General features: G+C 44.7%; 1 pseudogene; it reads left to right on the top strand.

Moving 5' to 3' along the window:
• The first annotated feature begins 740 nt into the window (after positions 1–740).
• Positions 741–1,313, top strand: LOC110293402 (annotated as a pseudogene).
• The last annotated feature ends 7,550 nt before the right edge of the window (positions 1,314–8,863 follow it).

Raw genomic sequence — 8,863 nt, 5'->3', positions numbered from 1 at the left:
AAAAAAAAAAAAAAAAAAAAAAAGAATATTGATCTGTCCCCGAGGCTTATAGAATTGAGCACCATAGACTGGGTCCTCGGGAAAAAGAAAAAGTAATCTACACAGAGGTGATGACTGGGAATGGCTTCTTAGAGAAGGTGGTAACACAGCTGTACTTTCATGTTTAAAATGTTATTTATTTTATCAAAGGGTCTCATGAGGCCCAGGCTGGCCTTGAACTCATCATGCAGCCGAGGATGGTCCTGTATTCTTGGATCTTCCTTTTATGCTGGAATTTTACAGTTATGCACCATCACACCCAACTTTGTTTACACTAGAAACACAGCTCCACTATGGACGTGCTTTCTAGGGCATGAGGCTCTAGATTCACTTCAGCACCATAATAATAATAATAATAATAATAATAAAAATTATCAATAAAGGAAGCTCCTGGGGAAATGGCTCAGCAGAGAAAGTGCTCACCATGCAAACCTGAGTTAAGTCCCCAGAACCCACGGAAGTCAGAAGGAAAGAACTGACTCTGCAAAGCTGTCCTTTGACCTCCACGCATGTGTGCACCGCCCCCCATATATATCAATAATACAACAATAATGAATAAACAATTCACAAATAATAAATGAAATACATTAAAATAAAGGAAAGTAGGACATAGAAATGAACTGAAGGGCTGGAGCAGGGGCTTAGTAGTTAAGAACACTTGCTACATTCTTTCTAAGCCAGCACTCTGTAAGGATGAAGCCATGCTTGGCTTGAGGGCCAAGATTGGGAAGCCCAATGGTGAGAATCTGGATGAGTTCGAGTCTGGCATCTCTCAGGCGCTGCTCGAGCTGGAGATGAACTCAGATCTCAAGGCACTCAACATCACCATAGCCAAGGAAATTGAAGTTGGTGGTGGTCAGAAAGCTATTGTAATTTTTGTACCAGTTCCTCAGCTTAAATCTTTCCAGAAAATCCAAGTCCGGTTAGTTCATGAATAGGAAAAAAAGGTCAGTAGGAAGAGTATAGTCCTCATTGCTCAGAGGAGGATTCTGCCCAAGCCAACCCGGAAAAGCCTTATGAAAAATAAGCAGAAGTGCCCCAGAAGCCGCACCCTGACAGCAGTGCACGATGCCATCCTTGAAGACTCGGTCTTCCCAAGTGAAGTTGTGGGTAAGAGGATCCACGTGAAACTGGATGGCAGCCGGCTCATAAATGTTCACTTAGACAAAGCACAGCAGAACAACATGGAACACAAGGTCCAAACTTTTTCTGCTGTGTACAAGAAGCTCACAGGCAAGGATGTTAATTTTGAATTCCCAGAGTTTCCGTTGTAAAGAAAACGACAGAATAAAGTGTTATTTATAGTTTGTTTGTTTGTTTGTTTGTTCCAAGAGACAGGTTCAATTCCCAGCATTCACATGGCAGCTCACAACCATCTGTAACTCCCGTTCCAGGAGACCCCATACCTTCTTCCAACCTCTCTAGTTACCAAACACACAGATAGGCAAAAACACTTATGCGTATGAAATAAGTAAATATAAAAAAAAGAGGAAATGAAGCTAGGGCAATGAGTGAATTCTCCAAACGGATGTCTAGAGGAAACCTTGAAGCCATGTATAAGCTGTGAAAGCCACTCCCTAGCGTTTAGCCTTGATTTCCTCTATAGTAAAGCGGAAATAAGATGAGAGACAATAGATAAAACTTCCAGAGTCCCAGACACACAGTGAGCATCCCCAGGACAGCGGGTAATGTTGTGTGATTACAATGTAACATTTTCATGGATGCTGTGAGCAGAGAAATAAACCTGGAACCTAGATGAGTCTGGGAGAGAACAGCTTGTGCCTCCTGAACGTGTGTGTGTGTGTGTGTGTGTGTGTGTGTGTGTGTGTGTGTGTGTGTGTGACAGCTTGTGCCTCCTGAACGTGTGTGTGTGTGTGAGCAGAATAGAGACTTCACAGAGATCCTGCGACACCACGCCAGAGTATGACATTTCCAGAAATCATTTCTCTAGTGCTATTATTTGAAAATGATGACACAAATCCGTTACACAGTGTAGTGCCGCTCACATGCTGGGTGCTGTTCTCAGCCTGGAGAGTCACAGCCCGAGATCACGAAAGCCAGCAAGAGTGGGCTGAGACGTAACTATCTCCTTGTTCTCACTCTCACGCTGCCTACATCTTACATCTCACAGTGATGCTAATAATAACCATCACTGACATTTATTGAGCTCCCATGTATCACTTCCCTGAACCCTCTCAACACGCACAGGATGAGTAGTAACATCACTGCTGGGGGTTTGGGCCTGACCACTGGCAACAGGAGGGAACATGGCAGCTCCTAGCGCTTGTAAGACAACTTGCCAAGGGGAGTGAACTTGATTGACAGCTGTCATTCCCTTTTGAGGACTGACTGTGCCCTTGCTGAGGCTACTCTTTCCCCATCCCGCTCCAGCCCATGCTGGGCATAGTAGAGATCTGAATGGGGCTATTTCTTTACAGAACGGGTCTTTTCTAATAGATTTGGATGTACCCAATCGTTTCTTCCTGTTTTCTTGCTTAGCTCTCAGGTCTATATCATGGCCGTGATCTGAAGGCTCTCTCTCCGTCTCCCTCTCTCTTCCCCTCTTTTTCCCTCCCAGTCATTTCTCCAAATAAATCTCTTATGTACCTCATCCCACCAGTCTGCTTCTGGGAGGATCCAAACCTGCACACCTGCCATGTGCTACGTGCTACGGTTTTAGTCATTCTGCCTCGAGTGGACAGCCTTGAGGTTGGTAATGAATTTACACCCCAAATTTATTTCATGTCAAGAGAATGCCTCTTGGGAAATCTAGTCCTAGACCTTGGGAACAGAACCTCTCAGTCATGAAAATCTAATGTCAGACATATTTCTCAGGAGAGAAGAGGTTTGACTCTAGAGCAGTGGTTTTCAACCTGTGGATCGCAACCCCTTTGGGGGTCAGATGACCCTTTCACAGGGGTTACCTAAGACCATCAGAAAACGCAGATATTCGCATTATACAGAAAACATATTACAATTCATAACAGTAATAAAATTACAGGTATGAAGTAGCAATGAAAGTAATTTAATGGTTGGGGGATCACAACATGAGGAACTGTATTAAGGGGTTGCAGTGTTAGGACGGTTGAGAACAACTGCTCTAGAGAAAGAACTGCAGACTGGATGGAGGCTTAGCTTCCTGACCCACCATCTGGCCCTAATCCTGAAAAGAGGTCCAGAGAAAAGAATGCCTCAGTAGGCTCTGATGCTAAGCCAAATCTGCCCCCAAGACTCAAAAAAAAAAAAAAAGCTACTTTTACCAGCCTGGATTACACAGTAAGACTATGTCTACACACACACAGAGAGAGAGAGAGAGAGAGGAGAGAAAGAGAAAGAGAGAGAGAGAGAGAGAGAGAGAGAGAGAGAGAGAGAGAGAGAGAGAGAGAGAGAGAGAGAGAGAGAGAGAGATGCTAGAATGGCTTTGAGGCTATGGTCCAGATGGAAGGTCCAAGAATCCAGTAGCTGTTCAGTCTATAGAGCCGGATGTCTCAGCTGGTCTTTATATATACCAGAACGCTGATGAAGTAGGTATTGAAGTTTGGTCTGTTGCTACATATTGTAATGCTAAATTCTGTACTCAAAGGTCTAGTTTTGAGTGATTTTGTGGTGCAAGCCTTGTTCCATAATTTAAAGCTATTAGTTAAATAAAAATGGTGACAGCCAATTACTGGAGGGATTAGAGGTAGGCAGGTTTTGAATTACCTGGTTGGGGGTTACAGAGCCAGTCGAGAGAAGAAAAAACATTGAGGGCAATGGGGGAGGAGGCTGCCATGAGGGGAGATGAACCCACCAGCACATGGCCAGGAGAAACATCAAATATCTGGAGTACACCACTGGGGAAGTAGCCAGGCCAGCAGTCAGAAAAGTAGATTAGGGGCTCCCCTCAGCAATTGTCAAGACCAAATAAAATAACCACAGTCTGAGTCTCATTCATTTGTAAGCTAGACTGGGGTAAGCTTAAATTGGTTTAGAGTAGGTGCTTATGGCAGTGAAGAAATGGACTTGGTAGCAAGAGTGAGAGCAAGCAGGCTGAGAGCAAGCTTCCTTCTTCCATGTCCTTTACATAGGCTGCCAACAGAAGGCATGCCCCAAATTAAAGGTGGTCTTCCCACCTCAAACTGTCTGGATCAAAAGTAGGTCTTCTCACTTCAAATGGTTTAATAAAGAAAGACTCCCAACTGGCCATAGTGGTCTACACCTTTAATCCCAGCACTTGGGAGGCAGGTGGATCTCTGAGTTCTGGCTCAGCTTAGTCTACATAGTAGGCTCCAGGATAGTCACAGCTACAGAGTGATAGCCTGTCTTAGAGAGAGAGGCAGGGGGAAGAAGAGGAAGAAGGGGGGAGGGGTCCTTTTCAGGGATCCCCAGATGCTTGGATTTTAGTTAATTCCAGATGTAGCCAAGTATACCAGGCTAGCCTTGAACTCACAGAGGTCTGCCTGCCTCTACTCCCAAGTGCAAAGATAAAAGGTGAGCACCACCATACTCAGTGCCTCTTACTTCTGTTGTTGTTTGTTTTTCGAGACAGGGTTTCCCTGTGTAGCCCTGGCTGTCCTGGAACTCACTCTGTAGACCAGACTGGCCTTGAACTCGGAAATCTGCCTGCCTCTGCCTCCCAAGTGCTGGGATTAAAGGCGTGCACCACCACTGCCCAGCTGAGCCTCTTCCTTCTTTATCTCCTGACAAAAACAAACAAAACTCTAGAGCCAGGTATGGTGGTTCATGACTTTAATCTCAGCATTCAGAGGCCAAACAGCCAGGGCTACACAGAGAGACTTTGTCTCAAAACAACAACAACAACACAACCGTTTGTGTCAAAAGGAAAGATCATTATAGCCTCTTTTTAAGGTAAGGTGTTACAGAGGCTGAAGAGATGCCCCTGCAGAAAAGCACTGGCTGAAGAACTCAAGTTCAATTTCCAGCACCCATATGGTGACTCACTCTAGTTCCAAGGGCTCTGGTGCCCTCTTCTGGTATCTATGGGCACCAGGCATGCATGTGGTAAACATACTCAGAAACACCCAAACACAAAAAATAATAAACACATTAAAAAAACAAATAAATTTTTATTTATTTAAAAAAGATAATATTTGGGCTGGAGAGATGGCTTAGAGGTTAAGAGCACTGGCTGTTCTTCCAAAGGTCCCGAGTTCAATTCCCAGCAACCACATGGTGGCTCACAGTCATCTATAATGAGATCTGGTACCCTCTTCTGGCTTGCAGGCATACATGCAGGCAGAACACTGTATCCATAATAAATAAATAAATTTTAAAAAAAGATAAAATTTATAGAGAAAAGAGATCTCATGACCTACTAAAAATGCCATTTGTGGGGCTGGTGAGATGGCTCAGCGGTTAAGAGCACTGACTGCTCTTCTGAAGGTCCCGAGTTCAAATCCCAGCAACTACATGGTGGCTCATAACCACCTGTAATGAGATTTGACGCCCTCTTCTGGTGTGTCTAAAGACAGCTACAGTGTAGTTATATATACACCAGAGTGAGCAGAAATCCTGAGTTCCATTTGCACAGCTACAGTGTACTCATATACATAAAATAATCTTTAAAAAAATGCCATCTGTGCTGGGAGGTGGTGGTGCACACCTCTAATTCCAGCACTCAGAAGGCAGAGGCAGGTGGATTTTTGAGTTCGAGGCCAGCCTGGTCTACAGAGTGAGTTTCAGGACAGCCAGGGCTACACAGAGACACCCCCTCTTCCCTCCCAAGAAGCCATCTGTAAAGGCCATCCACCTCTAGGACCTATACTCACAGTTTGATGCACTTTATTTTTTTTCCCGAGCACTTCTTTCTCTTAACCTCATTCTAAAGCTACGTGAAAGTATCTCTATTATACTCGTGACTACCAGAATTCCTTTCTGTGTCAAAGCTGTGAATTCCTGTTTGACCTGAGTGGTGCCCCCTAAAAATTTAGGAGAACTTCTCAAGCTGTTTAAAGCTGACCACGTGGAGTTATGAGTCCATCCCTCCCTGCTGACATCTGTGGAGGCTCACACCGTAGAGCACTATGGCCCAATTTTTCACTGACCTAACCTACACGGCACCTTTAGTTCCTTTGCTTTTTTTTTCTGGCCAGAGAACTGCTCAGTGTTTGGTAAGTGCCACAGGTTTTTTTGTTTTGTTTTTTTGTTTTTGTTTTGTTTTGTTTTTGGTTTTTCGAGACAGGGTTTCTCTTTATAGCTCTGGCTCTCCTGGAACTCACTCTGTAGACCAGGCTGGCCTCGAACTCAGAAATCTGCCTGTCTCTGCCTCCCAAGTGCTGGGATTAAAGGCGTATGCCACCACGCCCAGGTGTAAGTGCCACAGGTAACAAAGGTAAAAACCCCCTAGACTTATCTATACCCTTTCCTGGGCCAGATGGAGCGTCACACATGGGTTTTCAGGGGTACAACGTTATAAGGACTAGTCCCCCAGATGTTCTCAGCCATTCTCATGCTCCTTCCGAGACACAACAAGATATCTGGCTCCAGAATAAACCATATTTTATCTCCACGGAGGTAAGCCTTGTGTTTTCACCCTGATAGAGGTCATTCTTAGCCGCATAGTTTCAGGCCAGTCGAAAGCAAGCAAGCAAAGTTGGAAAGCTCCTTAAATTTAACTGCTTAGACCCCCTCCCCCTTAAATCCTCCTAGTATTTATGTCACTTTTGCAAGAACAGACTTTATCCTGCGACTCACAGGGCTACCAGGAGATAGCACTGCCACTCTGGTCCCCTTCCACTGTGGATGCTGTTGATGCACTGGGATTTTCATTTCCAGAACTTTCTATCTCAGGCTGGCCCCCACAACCCCAAACCCAGCAGCAGCAGGGAAATATGCGTGGATCAATCACTGCTGCCGGATATTTGATCACACTGTGAAGCCTGAGATTGTGGGGTTGCTTTTTTACTGAAAAATACCTGTTTCTAGTTGTGGTATGGCTTAGCCCTTAGTACACACCTTTAATCCCAAACAATGAAAGCAAAGTTATTTTGTAGAAGGAAGCAACCACGTTTGAAAGTGAAATGTTTAAACAAGTGGCAGAAACAGTGACGAATCATAGATTTGACAGTCTAGGATACACCCAACTCTCACAAGAAGAGGAGAAAGAGAAGCAGCAACATCAGAGGGAGCTATACAGAGAGGGGGATGGAACAGAGAGAGGGGGATGCAGTTTTACCTGGACAGTTGTACAGAGACAGGTTGCAGAGAGACAACAAGCTACACACAGGGGAAGACAGAACAAGCCAGAGAATGAGAAGGGACCAGAAGATTAGAACAGATTGATAGAGTGAGTTTGAGTCCAAGCAGTGTAATTTAGGAGAAGACAAAAGTGAAACCCGATTGGATCAGTCAGCATAAAGAGATGATTTGAACCAGAAGATCTGAGTTGACCAGCCAGCCAGAGTTCAGAAAGAACCAGAAAGGGTGAGCTTATTCAGCAGTAAGTCTCAGAGGCTGAAAACATTCTAGGTCTAGATTAGATTGTATGGATGCTCAGAACTTCCAGGACTAGGCTTAGGTTAGCTGACTGAGGCAGTAAGCCTTAGAGACAACAATTACTACAGGAGAATAAAGTTAATTTTACAGACAGACCACAATGATCAACTTGATTCTCAGTTTTTTGTGTACCTTGGCCCTGCACAAACTGCAGGAATTTAGTTTATCTATCTCCATGGGTTTTGGTTTTGGCCCTAGAACCAGACAACACTTTGTCCCTTAAAATAGAGTTATGGGCTTAACACAATAGTTTGGTTTTGTAGACAGAAAAGGGCTAGAGACAGAACATAAGCACATGGGTATTTCAAAATCATTGTCCTTCCTTGTAAGGCAGAGAGGAGGGGACAGGTGATAGGTTAACGTCAGCTTACCTCAGTTATTCTGTATAAGGATTAACTACAGTAGCATAGCTGCTAAAGCTGGCATTAGGATATTTGGTTCTTGACTCTTTAAAGCCGGTTTCTTAGGAGAAAATAAAAAGTTTAGTTTCAACTTGGGGATATGGACCTGTAGCACGCGTGGCCCATTTTTACATTTGGCCTAGACTGTACAAGCTCATAGCAAAGTAATGGCCTTGCCTGTGCTTTTGTGTATGTGTGTGCCTGAGGGTGCACACATGTGGGGGTCAGAGGTCAACCTTATGATGTTTTCCACCTTGTTCTTATCGACTTGAACTTTATGATTATCAGGCAACGCAGGACTCCGCCCCACCCCCACCCCGTCTTTACCTTCCCAGGCAGGGATCACATCACAGGCCACCGTGCCCAGGTTTTCCACATCTGTTCTGGGGATCAAACTCTGTTACAGGATATTTGAACCCCTTTCTAGTTAGGGTGTGGCTCAGTCCTTAGCACTTTAATCCCTCTGACTGGAATACAGATACATCCTTAGAACTCACCTTTAATCCCCAACAATGACGGTAAAGTTAGTTTGTAGAAGGAAGCACCCATGTTTCAATTTGATGTCTAGTTGAGTGGCAGACAAAGTGACAAATCAGAAAAAGAGTTCACAGAATAGGATACCCCCAACTTTTAGGAGGAGAGAGAGGAAAGGAAAGCTACTTAAGAGACAGATAGACGGTACAGGAAGAAGAGAATATGGTACAGGAATATAGTCGTGTTCATGGAGAGCGGTATGGTAGAGTTGACAGCAAGCATAGAGCAGCCTGGAGGAAGGAGAGCAAGCATAGAGCAGCTGGAGGAAGGAGAGCAAGCATAGAGCAGCTGGAGGAAGGAGAGCAAGCATAGAGCAGCCTGGAGGAAGGAGAGCAAGCATAGAGCAGCTGGAGGAAGGAGAGCAAGCATAGAGCAGCCTGGAGGAAGGAGGCAGT

The sequence above is a fragment of the Mus caroli genome, chromosome 4, assembly GCF_900094665.2.
Source record: "Mus caroli chromosome 4, CAROLI_EIJ_v1.1, whole genome shotgun sequence".
In the NCBI taxonomy this organism is placed as follows: Eukaryota; Metazoa; Chordata; class Mammalia; order Rodentia; family Muridae; genus Mus; species Mus caroli.
Note: the sequence above shows the minus strand (reverse complement) of the source record. Positions and strands in the feature narration are given on the sequence as shown.